At 40.8% G+C, this 20,783-nt stretch overlaps 1 protein-coding gene across 2 annotated transcripts in view; it reads right to left on the reverse strand.

Moving 5' to 3' along the window:
• Positions 1-20,783, reverse strand: part of dom (domino helicase) — a 479,765-nt gene that overhangs the window by 445,867 nt on the left and 13,115 nt on the right. The window lies entirely within an intron of this gene.

Genomic DNA, 20,783 nt, shown 5'->3' on the forward strand with positions numbered 1-20,783 from the left:
ATTTGTCAGTTAAAACAGAGTAGGGGAATTAGAAGATGGGGAGATGGAGGTATTGGGTAGATGGCAAGAATATTTTGAGGAACTTATAAATGTTGACAAAGAAAGGGAGGCAGTAATTCCTTGCACTGGCCAGGGAGGTACACCATCTTTCTGGAGTGAAGAAGAGCAGGATGTGAGTGTGGGGAAGGTGCGTGAGGCATTACGTAGAATGAAAGGGGGTAAAGCAGCTGGAACTGACGGGATCATGACAGAAATGTTAAAAGCAGGGGGGGATACAGTGTTGGAGTGGTTGGTATTTTTGTTTAATAAATGTATGAAAGAGGGGAAGGTACCTAGGGATTGGCGGAGAGCATGTATAGTCCCTTTATATAAAGGGAAGGGGGACAAAAGAGGTTGTAAAAATTACAGAGGAATAAGTTTAATGAGTATACCAGGAAAAGTCCTCCATGGGGAAGTGGAACAGAATTCTTCCTCCGTAAGCCATGTGTGTTGTAAGAGGCGACTAAAATGCCAGGAGCAAGGGGCTAGTAACCCTTTCTCCTGTATATATTACTAAATGAAAAAGGAGAAACTTTCGTTTTTCCTTTTGGGCCACCTTGCCTTGGTGGGATACGGCTGGTGCATTGAAAGAAAGACCAGGAAAAGTGCAAGGTATGGTTATTATTGAAAGAATTAGATGTAAGACAGAATGTAAGATTGAGGATGAGCAAGGAGGTTTTAGAGTGGGTAGGGGATGTGTAGATCAAGTGTTTACATTGAAGCATATATGTGAACAGTATTTAGATAAAGGTAGGGAAGTTTTTATTGCATTTATGGATATAGAAGAGGCATATGACAGAGTGGATAGGGGAGCAATGTAGCAGATGTTGCAAGTATATGGAATAGGTGGTAAGTTACTAAATGCTGTAAAGAGTTTTTATGAGGATAGTGAGGCTCAGGTTAGGGTGTGTAGAAGAGAGGGAGACTACTTCTCGGTAAAAGTAGGTCTTAGACAGGGATGTGTAATGTCACCATGGTTGTTTAATATATTTATAGATGGGGTTGTAAAAGAAGTAAATGCTAGGGTGTTCAGGAGAGTGGTGGGATTAACCCTTTCAGGGTTGAAAGGCCCCCTCCTAAACTTGGGGAAAATTTTTTTTTTCTTAAGAAAAGACAGAGAATCTTTTCCCGATCATAATGACACCAAAAGTATGAAATTTGATGGAAAACATACGGAATTATGCTCTCACGAAGTTAGCGGTCTCGACGATGTTTACGCAACGGTGATTTCACTGACTTTGAGCTCTATTTTCGGCCAATTCCAGTATGCAAGTCAACAAAAATCATACCTATTTCGCTAAAACTCCATTTTTTCTATTGATTGAATACAAGAAACCACCAATTTACTGATTTCACCTATCCAATAAAGTGGTCAGAAATTAGCAATTTTGCCAATTTCGCACAAATTTCGAAAGATGCCAATTTTCAAATAGGGTCCAGAATAAGCAAGACAGACATTCTTGGCACTAAAATAACTCATCCTCTGTTCATAAGTCACGTCTGCAGGCCCCTCTAACATTACTTTTCCTTTCCACTTTGAATTTTTATTCTCACAAAAAATAGAAGATTTACTGTTATGCAGACTACTGCATTAATGTAGAAATGGTATAAATAATATCAGCGCACTTGTGAAAGAATATTAGACTCACCGGTTGATGTGTATTGGACGCATGGCATGATTTGTTTACTTTTGAACTTTGGCAAAAATCGAACATTTCTGCTACTTTGAGCTCAATTTCAAGGTACTCTTCATTGTGAAACCAATCAAAATCATTTTAATTTCTGTAATATTTCTTCCATTCTATAAAATGAGACCAAGAAAACTAGAATACAACCATAAATACCATACGAAAATACAGTGCAAAGCAGCTGTTTTAAACCAAGAACACGGTCCAAGTTTTTTTTTCTCATTACGCACTATGTGCTGCAGGATTTTTTTTGTACTGTGCACATTGACCACATAGACCCATTCTTTCATACGTAAGCCTACTAGATTTATCTCACTAGATTTGAAGGCCCTAGAATTTAGGCGTACTACTACATCAATAACCCTGTTGCGTAAGCTGTACTATTATATTTTTTTATTATCACACTGGCCGATTCCCACCAAGGCAGGGTGGCCCGAAAAAGAAAAACTTTCACCATCATTCACTCCATCACTGTCTTGCCAGAAGGGTGCTTTACACTACAGTTTTTAAACTGCAACATTAACACCCCTCCTTCAGAGTGCAGGCACTGTACTTCCCATCTCCAGGACTCAAGTCCGGCCTGCCGGTTTCCCTGAATCCCTTCATAAATGTTACTTTGCTCACACTCCAACAGCACGTCAAGTATTAAAAACCATTTGTCTCCATTCACTCCTATCAAACACGCTCACGCATGCCTGCTGGAAGTCCAAGCCCCTCGCACACAAAACCTCCTTTACCCCCTCCCTCCAACCCTTCCTAGGCCTACCCCTACCCCGCCTTCCTTCCACTACAGACTGATACACTCTTGAAGTTATTCTGTTTCGCTCCATTCTCTCTACATGTCCGAACCACCTCAACAACCCTTCCTCAGCCCTCTGGACAACAGTTTTGGTAATCCCGCACCTCCTCCTAACTTCCAAACTACGAATTCTCTGCATTATATTCACACCACACATTGCCCTCAGACATGACATCTCCACTGCCTCCAGCCTTCTCCTCGCTGCAACATTCATCACCCATGCTTCACACCCATATAAGAGCGTTGGTAAAACTATACTCTCATACATTCCCCTCTTTGCCTCCAAGGACAAAGTTCTCTGTCTCCACAGACTCCTAAGTGCACCACTCACTCTTTTTCCCTCATCAATTCTATGATTCACCTCATCTTTCATAGACCCATCCGCTGACACGTCCACTCCCAAATATCTGAATACGTTCACCTCCTCCATACTCTCTCCCTCCAATCTGATATTCAATCTTTCATCACCTAATCTTTTTGTTATCCTCATAACCTTACTCTTTCCTGTATTCACCTTTAATTTTCTTCTTTTGCACACCCTACCAAATTCATCCACCAATCTCTGCAGCTTCTCTTCAGAATCTCCCAAGAGCACAGTGTCATCAGCAAAGAGCAGCTGTGACAACTCCCACCCTGTGTGTGATTCTTTATCTTTTAACTCCACGCCTCTTGCCAAGACCCTCGCATTTACTTCTCTTACAACCCCATCTATAAATATATTAAACAACCACGGTGACATCACACATCCTTGTCTAAGGCCTACTTTTACTGGGAAAAAATTTCCCTCTTTTCTACATACTCTAACTTGAGCCTCACTATCCTCGTAAAAACTCTTCACTGCTTTCAGTAACCTACCTCCTACACCATACACTTGCAACATCTGCCACATTGCCCCCCTATCCACCCTGTCATATGCCTTTTCCAAATCCATAAATGCCACAAAGACCTCTTTAGCCTTATCTAAATACTGTTCACTTATATGTTTCACTGTAAACACCTGGTCCACACACCCCCTACCTTTCCTAAAGCCTCCTTGTTCATCTGCTATCCTATTCTCCGTCTTACTCTTAATTCTTTCAATTATAACTCTACCATACACTTTACCAGGTACACTCAACAGACTTATCCCCCTATAATTTTTGCACTCTCTTTTATCCCCTTTGCCTTTATACAAAGGAACTATGCATGCTCTCTGCCAATCCCTAGGTACCTTACCCTCTTCCATACATTTATTAAATAATTGCACCAACCACTCCAAAACTATATCCCCACCTGCTTTTAACATTTCTATCTTTATCCCATCAATCCCGGCTGCCTTACCCCCTTTCATTTTACCTACTGCCTCACGAACTTCCCCCACACTCACAACTGGCTCTTCCTCACTCCTACAAGATGTTATTCCTCCTTGCCCTATACACGAAATCACAGCTTCCCTATCTTCATCAACATTTAACAATTCCTCAAAATATTCCCTCCATCTTCCCAATACCTCTAACTCTCCATTTAATAACTCTCCTCTCCTATTTTTAACTGACAAATCCATTTGTTCTCTAGGCTTCCTTAACTTGTTAATCTCACTCCAAAACTTTTTCTTATTTTCAACAAAATTTGTTGATAACAGCTCACCCACTCTCTCATTTGCTCTCTTTTTACATTGCTTCACCACTCTCTTAACCTCTCTCTTTTTCTCCATATACTCTTCCCTCCTTGCATCACTTCTACTTTGTAAAAACTTCTCATATGCTAACTTTTTCTCCCTTACTACTCTCTTTACATCATCATTCCACCAATCGCTCCTCTTCCCTCCTGCACCCACTTTCCTGTAACCACAAACTTCTGCTGAACACTCTAACACTACATTTTTAAACCTACCCCATTCCTCTTCGACCCCATTGCCTATGCTCTCATTAGCCCATCTATCCTCCAATAGCTGTTTATATCTTACCCTAACTGCCTCCTCTTTTAGTTTATAAACCTTCACCTCTCTCTTCCCTGATGCTTCTATTCTCCTTGTATCCCATCTACCTTTTACTCTCAGTGTAGCTACAACTAGAAAGTGATCTGATATATCTGTGGCCCCTCGATAAACATGTACATCCTGAAGTCTACTCAACAGTCTTTTATCTACTAATACATAATCCAACAAACTACTGTCATTTCGCCCTACATCATATCGTGTATACTTATTTATCCTCTTTTTCTTAAAATATGTATTACCTATAACTAAACCCCTTTCTATACAAAGTTCAATCAAAGGGCTCCCATTATCATTTACACCTGGCACCCCAAACTTACCTACCACACCCTCTCTAAAAGTTTCTCCTACTTTAGCATTCAGGTCCCCTACCACAATTACTCTCTCACTTGGTTCAAAGGCTCCTATACATTCACTTAACATCTCCCAAAATCTCTCTCTCTCCTCTGCATTCCTCTCTTCTCCAGGTGCATACACGCTTATTATGACCCACTTCTCGCATCCAACCTTTACTTTAATCCACATAATTCTCGAATTTACACATTCATATTCTCTTTTCTCCTTCCATAACTGATCATTTAACATTACTGCTACCCCTTCCTTTGCTCTAACTCTCTCAGATACTCCAGATTTAATCCCATTTATTTCCCCCCACTGAAACTCTCCTACCCCCTTCAGCTTTGTTTCGCTTAGAGCCAGGACATCCAACTTCTTTTCATTCATAACATCAGCAATCATCTGTTTCTTGTCATCCGCACTACATCCACGCACATTTAAACAACCCAGTTTTATAAAGTTTTTCTTCTTCTCTTTTTTAGTAAATGTATACAGGAGAAGGGGTTACTAGCCCATTGCTCCCGGCATTTTAGTCGCCTCATACGACACGCATGGCTTACGGAGGAAAGATTCTTTTCCACTTCCCCATGGACAATAGAAGAAATAAAAAAGAACAAGAGCTATTTAGAATAAGGAGAAAAACCTAGATGTATGTATATATATATATGCATGTGCGTGTCTGTGAAGTGTGACCAAAGTGTAAGTAGGAGTAGCAAGATATCCCTGTTATCTAGTGTGTTTATGAGACAGAAAAAGAAAACCAGCAATCCTACCATCATGCAAAACAGTTACAGGTTTTTGTTTCACAGTCATCTGGCAGGACGGTAGTACTTCCCTGGGTGGTTGCTGTCTACCAACCTACCAATCCATATTTACATATGGATACATGATTTCCCACACTTTATTGATAAAATATATCAAACTGATCTCGGTTATCAACATTTTTTCTTTAACATTTTAAGAAACACTATTATTATTTTTCCCCTTGAGATCTCTCATGTGATTTAAGAGAAGACTTTCTTGAAATGTCTGAATAATTAATACATTCCATTTTTCCTCTGCAAATATATAAACATATTTTATGTATAGTTCATTACAACCTAAAGTTACTATTACGTCAGAAACCCTGAAAAGGTTAAATTATGGGAATCAAATACAAAATGGGAATTGACACAGTTACCTTTTGCTGATGATACTATGGTTATGGGAGATTCTAAAGAAAAATTGCAAAGGTTAGTGGAAGAGTTTCGGAGTGTGTGCAAAGGTAGAAAGTTGAAAGTGAACATAGAAATGAGTAAGGTGATGAGGGTATCAAATGATTTAATTATTATTATTTATTATCACACTGGCCAATTCCCACCAAGGCAGGGTGGCCCGAAAAAGAAAAACTTTCACCATCATTCACTCCATCACTGTCTTGCCAGAACGGTGCTTTACGCTACAGTTTTTAAACTGCAACATTAACACCCCTCCTTCAGAGTGCAGGCATTGTACTTCCCATCTCCAGGACTCAAGTCCGGCTGCTGGTTTCCGTGAATCCCTTCATGAATGTTACTTTGCTCACACTCCAACAGCACGTCAAGTATTAAAAACCATTTGTCTCCATTCACTCCTATCAAACACGCTCACGCATGCCTGCTGGAAGTCCAAGCCCCTCGCACACAAAACCTCCTTTACCCCCTCCCTCCAACCTTTCCTAAGCCGACCCCTACCCCGCCTTCCTTCCACTATAGACTGATACACTCTTGAAGTCATTCTGCTTCGCTCCATTCTCTCTACATGTCCGAACCACCTCAACAACCCTTCCTCAGCCCTCTGGACAACAGTTTTGGTAATCCCGCACCTCCTCCTAACTTCCAAACTATGAATTCTCTGCACTATATTCACACCACATATCAAATTGGGGAGGAGGAGTATGGAAGAAGAGAATGTTTTCAGATATTTGGGAGTTGACCTGTCAGCAGATGGATTTATGAAGAATGAAGTTAATCATAGAAATGATGAAGGAAAAAATGCGAGTTTTGCGCTGAGGTATATGTGGAGACAAAAAACATCATCTATGGAGGCAAAGAAGGGTACATATGAAAGTATAGTAGTACCAATACTCTTACATGGGTGTGAATCTTGGGTTGTAAATGCTGCAGAGAGGCGGCTGTTGCAGACAGTGGACATGTCCCGTCTAAGGGCAATGTGTGTTGTAAATATTATGAAGAAAATTCGGAGTGTGGAAATGAGGAGAATGTGTGGAGTTAATACAAGTATTAGTCAGAGGACTGAAGAGGGATTGTTGAGGTGGTTTGGTCATTTAGAGAGAACGGATCAAAACACAATGACATGGAGAGCATATAAATCTGTAGGGAAAGGAAGGTGGGGTAGGGGTCGTCCTCAAAAGGGTTGGAGGGAGGGGGTAAAGAAGGTTTTGTGGACGAGGGGCTTGGACTTCCAGCAACCATGCGTGAGCATGTTAGATAGGAGTGAATGGAGACGAATGGTATTTGGTATCTGACGAACTATTGGAGTGTGAGCAGGGTAATATTTAGTAAAGGGATTCAGGGAAACCGGTTATTTGTACATAGCCGGACTTGAGTCCTGGAAATATGAAGTGCAATGCCTGCACTTTAAAGGAGGGGTTTGGGATATTGGTAGTTTTGAGGGATATGTTGTGTATCTATATACATATATGCTTGTAAACTGTTGTATTCTGAGCACCTCTGCAAAAACAGTGATTATGTGTGTGAGGTGAAAGTGTTGAATGATGATGAAAGTATTTTCTTTTTGGGGATTTTCTTTCTTTTTGGGTCACCCTGCCTTGGTGGGAGATGGTTGACTTGTTAAAAAAAAAAATATTATTATTTTGTTATAATAATTATTATGATGATTATTATGTACGTGGTGATAGGCTCTTAACCCTTAAATGGTCCAAACAGATCGACGTTCAAATTCGTAGTGCTACAAAAGTATATCTACTTTTTTTACATATTTTCAAATATAATGAAAAAAAAATGTAGATAAAAGTTTTTTTTACACGTTTTCAAATGTAAAACAAAAAAGATCTATTTTTTTTTACATACTTTCAGATGTTGAAAAAACGTATATATACGTTTCTAAAGAACTGAATATGTGCTTCAGTTCCCTAAATTAATAATAATAATAATCATAATAATTATAATACGCATGTATTAATAATAATAATAATACGTATATACTACAGTGGACCCCCGACATTCGATGGCATCGACATTCGATAAATCCGACATTCGATGCATTTTAATGCAAAAATTTCACCTCGACATTCGATGGAAAACCCGACATTCGATGTGATTCGTACAAGACGTGTCCACATGTGGCCTGAACTGCCCCGTGTGTGCCAGTGTTTACAAGCCAGCCAGTGTGCGCACATCTAAGGATACATTCGGTACATTCCATTTTATCACTGTTTTTGGTGCTTGTTTCTCCAAATAAGTAACCATGGGCCCCAAGAAAGCTTCTAGTGCCAACCCTTCGAGAAAAAAGGTGCTAATGACTATTGAAATGAAGAAAGAGATAATTGCAAAGTATGAAAGAGGAGTGCATGTGTCGGATTGCATGATGATTTGGTAAAGAAATTGCCTGCAACTAGTGGTGATATGAGTGAATTTAAGGCCAGCAGAGGTTGGTTTGAAAGATTTAAGAATCGTAGTGGCATATACAGTGTGGTAAGGCATGGTGAGGCTGCCAGTTCAAGTCCTAATGGAAGGGGATTCCCCTTCTAAACACTAACACCATCCACACTCTCCCCTCCTCCCATCCCATCAATCATCACCATATCTTCATTGAAGTTAAGTGTCAATTATTCTATTGTTATTAATCTATTGTATATTGTTGTTATTGTAATTATTCTATTGTATTAAACTTAATATTTCATGTGGTAAAATTTTTTTTTTCATACTTTTGGGTGTCTTGCATGGATTAATTTGATTTCCATTATTTCTTATGGGGAAAATTAATTCGACTTTCGATCTTTTCGACATTCAATGAGCTCTCAGGATAGGATTAATATCGAATGTCGGGGGTCCACTGTAATAATAATAATAGAGTAGAAACACTGAGCGTGTTTCTTTCCACCTGTTGTCTATGTTCCCCATCGGTAAAATAGGTACCTGGGTGTTAGTCGACTGGTGTGGGTCGCATTCTGGGACACTGACCTAATGTGCCCGAAATGCTCAGGATAACAAGGGGCTTTCTATATAGTAGTATATCATTGATATCAGCTAGGCCTGTATACCATGTACATATACTTGTAGTAAATAAAGATGATATTATTATTATTATTATTATCATCATCATCTTTTTTTTTTACAAGTCGGCCGTCTCCCACCGAGGCAGGATGCCCCCCCCCCCAAAAGAAAATAATTTCAGCATCATTCAACGTACTATATAGTACAATGTACCATATAGCACACTGTACCATATGGTACATTATACCATATGGTACAGGGTACAGGGACCCAAATGGAAACAAGTCTATCTGGCTTTTTTGGGTTATCCTAGGTTCTCCAAACATATGCTGCTAAGTATGATATTCTATGTAACTTTATTTGTGTATAACTAAATAAACTTACTTATGATGCCACATGCACTTGAGTAAGTTTATTCAGGTGTACACAAATACAATTACATAGATTATCATACATATAAAATCCTAGGATAACCCAAAAAAGTCAGGGTGACTTATTTCCATAGTTATCCCTGTATCTGTACCATATGGTGTCCTGTACTGTATGGTACCCTGTACCATATGGTACCCTGTGCCATATGGTACCCTGCACCATATGGTACCCTTCACCATATGGTACCCTGCATCATATGTTATCCTGTACTGCATGGTACTCTATACCATATAGTACAATGTACCATATGGTACCCTGTACCATATGGTACCTTATGGTACCCTGCACCAAGACTGAGTGAGTGGCGACGCAAGCTAGCTACTGACTCCGCAGTTTCCGAGACAAAGTGTTTTGTCATCCACCTCAAGGAACACGTCAAGTTCCTGTACACTTGTAAATATATAATAGAACATTACTAATATACAATATTTTCTGCATATTTTTCTTGTAAACAACTATTGCAAACAAAATAATGAAAATATTAGTGTGTTTATTGTGTTGAATACAACAGTACCATATGGTATCATTGTACTGTATGGTACAATGTACGATATGGTACCATTGCATCATATGGTACCATTACACCATATGGTACCATAAGGTACCATTGCACTATATGGTACCATTGTATCATATGGTACCATTGTACCAAATGGTGCCAATGTACCATATGGTACCAATGTATCATATGGTATCATTGTATCATGTGCCATTGTACCATATGGTACCATTGTATCATATGGTGCCATTGTACCATATGGTACTATATGGTACCGTTGTATTCATCACAATAACCACACTAATATTTTCATCATTTTGTTTACAATAAACTTGTAAACAAGTTTTGAAAGCAATATAATGATAAACAAATTAGTGCAGTTATTGTGTTGAATACAATGAATGTACACTTATACAATGTACATTATACTGGTCTCACAGGCCACAAATGTTATTAGAAAAAGAAAAAAATAGAAAAGAAAAGAAAAAAGTATAAAAAACGTAAAATAAAAAAATGGGATTTTGCGGAAGTCACTGATGTTGCCGCCACCCTGTCATTTTGGGTCAACTTCCCACCGCTGTATCTCGGTAAGTACTGATCAGAATTTTTTTTTTCTTATTACCTTCACAAAAATATACTCTTTAATTCTGTAATAAAAATTTTTTTTTTTTTTTTTTTTTTTTTTTCAAAATTTCTTGGACACTGGAGCACCACTTCAGATTTTGGCCTTGGACCCTGAAGGGGTTAAAGAAACGCCAGAAACAGAGCTCTCTGGACAGATATTTTGTGCAACAGGGGTCCAGTGGCTCTCAAGTTGTTCCCAGTGTCAGTGTCTTTAAAAACAAAGAAGGGAAGTAACCCCAGATAGGGACTTCATACCTGAAACACAAATAACCCACACATAAAAGAGAGGAGCTTATGACGACCTTTCGGTCAACCATTTACAAAGGAAGTGGAGCAGGACGGTAGGCAGGAAGAGGTAGCCAATGGGGAAGAAAGGAGGAGGAGCCAGTCAAATACAAAGAAAGGGGAGCACTGCAAGGGAGCTAGGTGCCCACAGAGGAAGAGCAAGAACACAGAGGTGGGGGGAGGGGAAAAAATAATGAAATGAGTAATGAAGGAAAAGAAACACAAGACAGAAGAAAGAAAGACCACCCAGAAAAGAAAAAGGAAAGAGGAAAAGGGAAGAGGGAGAAGAAGAAAAGGAGGAATCAGGTTAAGTCACGGGTGTTCTGAAGTTTGGAGCATTTTACAATGTAGCGGGAGAGGAAGGCATCTACAAAGACAAAGCCAGGACAGATTCATACAAGGAAAGTTGTGTATTAGGGAGGATTCAACAAGACGGCGACTGTTAAAGTTGGAAGTAGGGAAGACAGTTTTAGCAGAAGACCAGTCTATAGGATGGCTGTGATCTCTGACCTGACAGAACAGAGCATTGTTAGTGTCGGCAAGCCTAACACTATTTTTGTGCTCCCTAAGTCTGTCAGAAAGAGATCGGCCAGTTTCTCCAAAGTATTGAAGAGGACAGGAGGAGCAAGAAATAGGGTAGACACCAGGAACATCTGTAGAGGGAGGAGAGGTATGAACGAGATTAGTGCGAAAAGTGTTAGTCTGGCGGAAAGTAAGCTTGATGTCTAAGGGATGGAGAGAATTGTTGAGATTAGAAAGACCGGAAATGTAGGGAAGGCAGAGGACAGAAGAGTTCCCAGGAGTAGAGAGTCTGGGAGAGAAGAAATTACATTTAGCACGTGAGAGGGCAGAGTCTATGAAATGGGAAGGGTAGCCAAGACGGGAAAATGAATTATGAAGAGTGGAAATTTCTGCTGGAAGGAACTGAGGATCACAGATGCGGAGAGCATGGAGGAAGAAAGAGATAAGAACACTTTTCTTGACAGGGGAAGCACGATAGGAAAAGTAGCAAATATACATGCCACTGTGCATAGGTTTGCAGTAAACGGAAAAGGAAAAACCTGTATCTGAGCGGTGGACATGGATATTAAGGAAAGGAAGCAAGGAAATAGATTCCCATTCAGCTTTAAACCTAATGGAAGGGGCAAGAGTGTTAAGAACTTCAAGAAAAGGTTGGAAGAGACTGGAGTCATGAGGCCACAGAGCAAAGACGTCATCCACATCGCGGAGCCAGAGTGAAGGGTGCACATCGATGGTAGGAAGAAGAACAGTCTCGAAGTATTCCATGTAAAAATTAGCAAGGACAGGAGAGAGAGGAGAGCCCATAGCGACACCGAAGGTTTGAGAATAATATTTCCCTTGGAAGGAAACGGAATTAGAGTCTACGCAGAGGCAGATAAGATCAAGAAAGACATCAATAGGTATAGGGAGATGAAGAAACCCTTCATGGGCCTTCTCTCTAAGAAAATCAAGGACATCATCAAGAGGGACATTGGTGAAGAGGGACTCAACGTCAAGACTAAGCATCTTACAGGTCGGGAGAGAGCGAACCCAATCAATGAAGTCTTGGGAGTGACGGAGGTGGGCAGGAGAAAAACTACCAAGAAAGGGAGTGAGGGTTTTGGCCAGCCAAGAAGCAAGACAATAAGAGACAGAACCTCTAGAGGATATGATAGGATGTAGAGGAACATCAGGTTTATGAGTTTTGGGAAGACCATAGAAATAGGGAAGAGAGGGACAGATGACACGAAACCGTTGAACAAGGTCAAAGTCAGGAGGACAGAGGTCGGAGAGAGTACTGAGCTTCTTGTCGAAAGTTCTCTTGATGCGATCAAGAGGGTTGGAAACGAGAGGAGTGTAGGTACGTGAGTCAGAGAGCAAGACATCAGCTTTACGGAGGTAATCCTCACGATCAAGGATAACTTCCGAATTACCTTGGTCAGAAGATAGTATGACAATGTTAGTGTTAGATTTAAGAGAAGAAAGGGCAAGTTGGTAATGGCACGGAAGGTGGTGGTTCTTAGAAAACAGACTATCAAGAGCAGGAAGGAGAGCGCCATGAAAAGTGGACAAGTCAGGAAGATTACGGGACCGAGATTGACAAAAAGAATCAAAAGAGCTAATCAGTTCAATACCAGCGCGAGGGGTAGGCAAAGTGGCAAAGGAAAGGCCAAAACCAAGGAGTTCAAGCTCATATTGAGAGAGTGAGACAGAAAACAAGTTAGTAACACAGTCAGTGAGGGAGAATTTAGACCAAGGGCTAGCCGAGATGAGATGTTGAAGTTTATTATGTAGTTTAGAAGAATGAATTTGTGTATTCAGGCGAGCAGTGTCAAAGGCAATGGTAGAGGGAAGGTTACAGAGATCTTGTGGTAGAGCCACAAAGAGAGCACGTTGAGGTTGACGGAAAGTAAAGAAGGCATCTTCAACCTGTGACTTAGTAGAAAGAATGAGCTGTTGAAGTAGGAGACGGGCATGATCAGGAAAGGGAGTGCCCAGTGGGTTGGTTTTCAGGAAATGGGAGAAGGAAGGGGGCAGAACTTGTTCAGCAAGACAGTCACGTAGGAAGCGAAGCTGGTTCTTATGACGCTGGGTAGCAATAAGAGCAGCCTCGTAAGATCGAAAGAGGGGTTTAAAAGACGGAAGAACATTAAAAAAGTTGGAAAGAATATGACATTTAACCCTTTGACTGTCGAAGGGCCAAATCCTGAAGTTGCTTCTGGTGTCGCAAAATATTCGAAAAAAAAAAAAAATTATTTTTTCTTATGAAATGATAGAGATTCTTTTCCCGATTGTAAAGACACCAAAAAAACGAAATTTGGTGGAAAACTGACGGAATTACGCTCTCGCGAAGTTAGCGACTTCGGCGATATTTAAAAATCGGCAATTTCGCCCACTTTGAGCCCTATTTTCGGCTAATTCCGTTATTCCAGTCAACCAAACTCATAACTATTTCTTCAGAACTCGATTTTTTCTATCGATTGAGTACAAGAAACTGCCCATTTACCGATTTCAACTACCCAATAACATGGTCAGAAATTTGCAATTTGGCCAATTTCACGAAAATTAAAAAATACGACAATTTCAAAATAAGGTCCAGAATGAACAATGCAGACATTCCTGGCTCTAAAATAACATTTTCTTTGTTCATCAGTCATGTCTCCAGGTCCCTGTGATATTACTCTTGCTTTTTATTTTGAAATTTTATTCAAACAAAAAATAGAAGATTTACTGTTATGCAGACTACTGCAATACTGTAATAATTGTAAAAATTACATCAACCCATTCATGACTGCGTATTAGAATGGCTAGTTGGACATTTATTGGACAATGACATCATTTGTTCACTTTTGAACATCGGCAAAAATCAAACATTTCCTGTACTTTGTGCTCCATTTTCAGGTTCTTTTTATAGTAAAATTAATCAAAATCACCTCCATTTCTATAATATAGTTTCCATTCTATCAAATGAGACCAAGAAAACGAGAATACAACCACAAATACTATACGAAAATAGACCACAAAGTCGGCATTTTAATTAAAAAAAACGGTCGGAGTTTTTTTTTTCTCATTATGCACTGCGTGCTCCAGGATTTTTTTTATGTGGTGCACACTGACCACACAGACCCATTCTCTCACATGTGGGCCTACTAGCTTTCTCCTGCCTGATTTGAAGCCGCTAGAATTTATGAGTATATATACGTCAAACACGGTACCTCGCAAACGTATATATACGGCCGCGACAGTCAAAGGGTTAACTGCGGGGTCCATAAATAACAAAAAAAGGCACAATACCGTGACTGGAACGATACACAAATAACCCGCACATAAAAGAGAGGAGCTTGGACCATTTACAAAGTCACACTAACGAGAAGTGGAGCAGGACGGTTATATATAGGCAGGAAGAAGTAGTGGTAATAGAGGTGGTGGGAGTAGTAGTAGTAGTAGTAGAAGAAGTGGGAGTAGTAGTAGTGGCAGAGATGGAAGGAAGAAGCATTGGGGAAGAAAGGAGGAGGAGCCAGTCAAATACAAAGAAAGGGGAGCACTGCAAGGGAGCTAGGTCTATAGGATGGCTGTGATCTCTGACGTGACAGAACAGAGCATTGTTAGTGGTCTTCTGCTAAAACTGTCTTCCCTACTTCCAACTTTAACAGTCGCCGTCTTGTTGAATCCTCCCTAATACACAACTTTCCTTGTATGAATCTGTCCTGGCTTTGTCTCTGTAGATGCCTTCCTCTCCCGCTACATTGTAAAATGCTCCAAACTTCAGAACACCCGTGACTTAACCTGATTCCTCCTTTTCTTCTTCTCCCTCTTCCTTTTTCTTTTCTGGGTGGTCTTTCTTTCTTCTGTCTTGTGTTTCTTTTCCTTCATTACTCATTTCAATATTTTTTCCCCTCCCCCCACCTCTGTGTTCTTGCTCTTCCTCTGTGGGCACCTAGCTCCCTTGCAGTGCTCCCCTTTCTTTGTATTTGACTGGCTCCTCCTCCTTTCTTCCCCACTGCTTCTTCCTTCCATCTCTGCCACTACTACTACTCCCACTTCTACTACTACCACCACCTCTATTACCACTACCTCTTCCCGCCTATATATAACCGTCCTGCTCCACTTCTCGTTAGTGTGACTTTGTAAATGGTCCAAGTCGGACCGAAACGTCATCGTAAGCTCCTCTCTTTTATGTACGGGTTATTTGTGTATCGTTCCAGTCACGGTATTGTGCCTTTTTTTGTTATTTATGGACCCCGCAGTTAAACGTCATATTCTTTCCCACTTTTTTAATGTTCTTCCCTCTTTTGATCTTATGAGGCTGCTCTTATTGCTACCCAGCATCATAAGAATCAGCTTCACTTCCTATGTGACTGTCTTGCTGAACAAGTTCTGCCCCCTTCCTTCTCCCATTTCCTGAAAACCAACCCACTGGGCACTCCCTTTCCTGATCATGCCCGTCTCCTACTTCAACAGCTCATTCTTTCTACTAAGTCACAGGTTGAAGATGCCTTCTTTACTTTCCGTCAACCTCAACGTGCTCTCTTTGCGGCTCTACCACAAGATCTCTGTAACCTTCCCTCTACCATTGCCTTTGACACTGCTCGCCTGAATACACAAATTCATTCTTCTAAACTACATAATAAACTTCAACATCTCATCTCGGCTAGCCCTTGGTCTAAATTCTCCCTCACTGACTGTGTTACTAACTTGTTTTCTGTCTCACTCTCTCAATATGAGCTTGAACTCCTTGGTTTTGGCCTTTCCTTTGCCACTTTGCCTACCCCTCGCGCTGGTATTGAACTGATTAGCTCTTTTGATTCTTTTTGTCAATCTCGGTCCCCTAATCTTCCTGATTTGTCCACTTTTCGTGGCGCTCTCCTTCCTGAACTTGATAGTCTGTTTTCTAAGAACCACCACCTTCCGTGCCATTACCAACTTGCCCTTTCTTCTCTTAAATCTAACACTAACATTGTCATACTATCTTCTGACAAAGGTAATTCGGAAGTTATCCTTCATTGCGAGGATTACCTCCGTAAAGCTGATGTCTTGCTCTCTGACTCGCATACCTACACTCCTCTCATTTCCAACCCTCTTGATCGCATCAAGAGAACTTTCAACAAGAAGCTCAGGACTCTCTCCGACCTCTGTCCTCCTGACTTTGACCTTGTTCAACGGTTTCGTGTCATCTGTCCCTCTCTTCCCTATTTCTATGGTCTTCCCAAAACTCATAAACCTGATGTTCCCCTACGTCCTATCATATCCTCTAGAGGTTCTGTCTCTTATTGTCTTGCTTCTTGGCTGGCCAAAACCCTCACTCCCTTTCTTGGTACTTTTTCTCCTGCCCACCTCCGTCACTCCCAAGACTTCGTTGAGCGGGTTCACTCTCTCCCGACCTGTAAGATGCTTAGTCTTGACGTTGAGTCCCTCTTCACCAATGTCCCTCTTGATGATGTCCTTGATTTTCTTAGAGAGAAGGCCCATGAAGGGTTTCTTCATCTCCCTATACCTATTGATGTCTTTCTTGATCTTATCTGCCTCTGTGTAGACTCTAATTCCTTTTCCTTCCAAGGGAAATATTATTCTCAAACCTTCGGTGTTGCTATGGGCTCTCCTCTCTCTCCTGTCCTTGCTAATCTTTACATGGAATACTTCGAGACTGTTCTTCTTCCTACCATCGATGTGCGCCCTTCACTCTGGCTCTGCTATGTGGACAACATCTTTGCTCTGTGGCCTCATGACTCCAATCTCTTCCAACCTTTTCTTGAAGCTCTTAACACTCTTGCCCCTTCCATTAGGTTTAAAGCTGAATGGGAATCTAATTCCTTGCTTCCTTTCCTTGATGTCCATGTCCACCGCTCGGATATAGGATTTTCCTTTCCCGTTTACCGCAAACCTATGCACAGTGGCATGTACATTCGCTACTTTTCCTATCATGCTTCCCGTCAAGAAAAGTGCTCTTATCTCCCTCTTCCTCTGTGCTCTCCACATCTGTGATCCTCATTTCCTTCCAGCAGAATTTCCACTCTTCATAATTCGTTTTTCCGTCTTGGCTACCCTTCCCATCTCATAGACTCTGCCCTCTCACGTGCTAAACGTAATTTCTTCTCTCCCAAACTCTCCACTCCTGGGAACTCTTCTGTCCTCTGCCTTCCCTACATTTCCGGTCTTTCTAATCTCAGCAATTCTCTCGCACTAATCTCGTTCATACCTCTCCTCCCTCTACAGATGTTCCTGGTGTCTACCCTATTTCTTGCTCCTCCTGTCCTCTTCAATACTTTGGAGAAACTGGCCGATCTCTTTCTGACAGACTTAGGGAGCACAAAAATAGTGTTAGGCTTGCCGACACTAACAATGCTCTGTTCTGTCAGGTCAGAGATCACAGCCATCCTATAGACTGGTCTTCTGCTAAAACTGTCTTCCCTACTTCCAACTTTAACAGTCGCCGTCTTGTTGAATCCTCCCTAATACACAACTTTCCTTGTATGAATCTGTCCTGGCTTTGTCTTTGTAGATGCCTTCCTCTCCCGCTACATTGTAAAATGCTCCAAACTTCAGAACACCCGTGACTTAACCTGATTCCTCCTTTTCTTCTTCTCCCTCTTCCCTTTTCCTCTTTCCTTTTTCTTTTCTGGGTGGTCTTTCTTTCTTCTGTCTTGTGTTTATGTTCCTTCATTACTCATTTTATTATTTTTTCCCCTCCCCGCACCTCTGTGTTCTTGCTCTTCCTCTGAGGGCACCTAGCTCCCTTGCAGTGCTCCCCTTTCTTTGTATTTGACTGGCTCCTCCTCTTTTCTTCCCCACTGCTTCTTCCTTCCATCTCTGCCACTACTACTACTATGACTTCTACTACTACTCCCACTTCTACTACTACTACTACTACCACCTCTATTACCACTACCTCTTCCTGCCTATATATAACCGTCCTGCTCCACTTCTCATTAGTGTGACTTTGTAAATGGTCCAAGTCAGACCGAAACGTCGTCGTAAGCTCCTCTCTTTTATGTGCGGGTTATTTGTGTATTGTTCCAGTCACGGTATTGTGCCTGTTTTTGTTATTCATACCTGAAGTCCTAATGGAAGGAGATTCTCCTTCCAAACAATAGTGTACACCTTCCTCCTATCCCCTCCTCCCGTCTTCCATCCACCCAGAAGTCTTCAGTATAGGTAAGTGTAATGTTATTATTATTTTTTTAAATGCATGTACTTGATTTCTGATTGTTTTCAGTATGTAAATCTTTATTTAATTTGAAAAAAAAATATTTTATTTTAATATTTTTGGGTGTCTGAAACGGATTAATTTTATTTTCATTATTTCTTATGGGGAAAATGGTTTCGAGTTTCGTGAATTTCGACTTTTGGCAGGCTCTCTGGAACGGATTAATCACAAAACTCGGGAGTCCACTGTACGTATATACACAACGTGTCCCTCCAAACTGCCAATATCCCAAACTAAAAAAATGGAAGAATACAAAATGTATCGCATGTACACGTGGAATATTTCTCATTGGCTGGTAAACAATGGCACACTGGCTGTACATGGAGTGTCGGGCCGCTCACGTCGCACGGACATGTTTAGAATGAATGACTGAGTTCAGTGTCGTTAACTGAGCCAATATTTTGACGCAAAAGCATTACTTAATCCGATGACGTCTTAATCCGGGGTTCCACTGTATTTTCTACAGAAGGGGTTACTAGCTTAGTGCTCCCGGCAACGTGTGTATTTGTATGTATGTGCATGTCTGTGTAGTGTGACCTAAGTGTTAAGTAGAAGTAGAAAGATATACCTGTTATCCAGAGTGTTTATGAGACAAAAGAGGGACACCAGCAATCCTACCACAATGTGAAAAGTGTTATAGTAACTCAGATTGTGTAGCTGTGATTTGTTTCTATTTGTTTCCTTCAATCTGGTCAAGAAATAGTAATTTTTCTATAACTCCTAACCCAAAATTAACTCAATGGAAAGCCTTGTGTGACTGAGGCTTTGTCCCTTATAATCTGGATAATCAAATTTTTATTTCTGATTTATGGGCTTGTAACAATTGCTTCAGTTACAATCCTTATCAGACTGTGTGATGATTCTCTCTCATGCTTATCCTCCTGGTGCAGATACTGTAGTATGTACAGTAAAACTTCATTAAAAGAATTTGCAATTTTGGACAAAAAAATCAGCTGGACAAATTCTGTAAGTATTTGACAAAATGAATGAAAGTCCATAATTCCACATTTCTGTTTACAGCGATAGTGCCTAGTTGTCATCTGAATTACTGAGCCAAGCTCGTTAAGTACAAATGACATCACTGACGAAAGTAAAGCGAAGGCCCATTACCCACTTACGAATTCTTAGAGAAGGTATCATAAGGGACCATCAACGTGGGACACAAGTGAAGCTAGATACATCCTATGAACCCATTCCTCTTTCAAAATATAAACCACGTACATCTTTTCCGCCATCTACATCACAGCAACCTATGTCTTGTCAGCCATCTGCATTTTCTTAGCTACCTATGTCTTATCAGCCACCTATGATTCTCAGCCATCTGTGTCTTCTCAGCCACCTACGTCTTTTCAGCCATCTGCATCTTCTTAGCCACCTATGTCTTCTCAGTTATCTGTCTTGTCAGCCACCTACGTCTTTTCAGCCATCTGCATCTTCTCAACCACCTATGTCTTCTCGGTCATCTATGCCTTGTCAGCCACCTACGTCTTTTCAGCCATCTGCATCTTGTCAGCCACCTATGTCTGTTCAGCCATCTAGGTTTTTCAGCCATCTGTGTCCTCAGCTGCTTACGTCTTCTCAGCCATCTGTGTCTTCTCAGCTGCCTATGTCCTCTCAGCCACCTGCATCTTCTCAGCCATCTGTGTCTTCTCATTTGCCTATGTCTTCTCAGCCATCTGCATCTTATCACCTGTCTGCCTTCTCAGTCACTGGCATCTTCTCAGCCCTGGTTGTCTGCTGAATCAGCAGACCAGGTCCACTACTTCACAAGACAACCAGACGTTCATGAAATACAGCCTCTCCTCACTTAGCGACATACTCGTTTAACAACGACTCTGGCTTACAATGGGCTCTCTGACCAGTCTGCATACCTAAATAATGTATATTAGAGCTGATTTCCTCTATTCTGTTTATTACAATACACTGTATACTACTGTATAAACATTTAAAAATATACTAAAAATATTATAAATAGTGCAAGGGCGACATTAAAGCAATATCAAAGATGGTTGACATAAACCCACTACCATTACGGTATGCTCCTCATTTAGCAACGAATTCATTTATCAACCTGGTACTAGGAATGGAACTCTGTCATTAAGTGAGGAGAGGCTACGTACGTATTTACTTTGCAATTTCCTTCCCTATATTAGTCCATTAATGAGACGTTTCACTGTACTACAC

Source organism: Cherax quadricarinatus, chromosome 23 (assembly GCF_038502225.1).
Source record: "Cherax quadricarinatus isolate ZL_2023a chromosome 23, ASM3850222v1, whole genome shotgun sequence".
In the NCBI taxonomy this organism is placed as follows: domain Eukaryota; kingdom Metazoa; phylum Arthropoda; class Malacostraca; order Decapoda; family Parastacidae; genus Cherax; species Cherax quadricarinatus.